Raw genomic sequence first — 956 nt, forward strand, 5'->3', positions numbered from 1 at the left:
GAACTGACTCGATGGCACTTAACAACAACAAAGTAGAGTTAGAATAGTGTGGATCAGCACAATGACAGTTTGTGTTAGCGCAGTCCTGGTCCACACAATGTAAATGGGGTCAGTCCGCTCTGAAAATACTTACTTAATAATGCATTAATACCTCACATCTCTGTGGGTCAGTCTCTTACAATGTCCATACTCAGAACATAGCAGCTTCAGGATTTGAACCACTGACCTTGAGTTTAGCAGCCCGACGTCTAACCTACAGCGCTACCAGAACCCCTAGGTAATAAAAGCAGCACTGGAATCAGAATTATGATTCCAGTTGGAAACAAATATTAAAAATATCATGGACTGGTAGAAGACCAAACAAATCTGTGTTTGAAGAAGTACAGCTAGAATGCTTCTTAGAAGCCAGGGTGGCAAAACTTCATCTCTCATGCTTTGGGCATGTTATCAGAAGGGGCCAGTCCCTGGAGAAGGACATCAAACTAGGTAAAGTGGAGGGGCAGCATAAAGACCCCCAACGAGATGGATTGGCACAATGGCAGCAGCAATGGGTTCAATTGAGAGGTTGGCACAGGACAGGCAGTGTTTCGTTCTGTTGTGTGTAGGGTTGCTATGAGTCGGAACCTACTCAATGGTACCTAATGGCAACACAACAGAACTGTACAGTGAAGAACCTTAGGAAACTTTGTTACTCTAGACCTCATTTCCTGATACGTACAATGGTCATACTATATAACACGTCCTTCATCAGAATATATGTGATAAGCCTGCATTGTTTTAAAAAAACCCAACATTTTACCTTTTTTTTTTTTTTAACTAGCAATTTAAGAAATATTGTAGAGAATTTAGAAACCATCAAAACTGTAAAAAAAATTAACTCCTTTGTCTATAGCTCCTCTACTAAGACATAACCACTGTGTACATTTTGGTGATTTTCTTCCTTTTTTTTTTTTTTT

Source organism: Chrysochloris asiatica, unplaced genomic scaffold (genome assembly GCF_000296735.1).
Source record: "Chrysochloris asiatica unplaced genomic scaffold, ChrAsi1.0 scaffold00056, whole genome shotgun sequence".
Lineage (NCBI taxonomy): Eukaryota > Metazoa > Chordata > Mammalia > Afrosoricida > Chrysochloridae > Chrysochloris > Chrysochloris asiatica.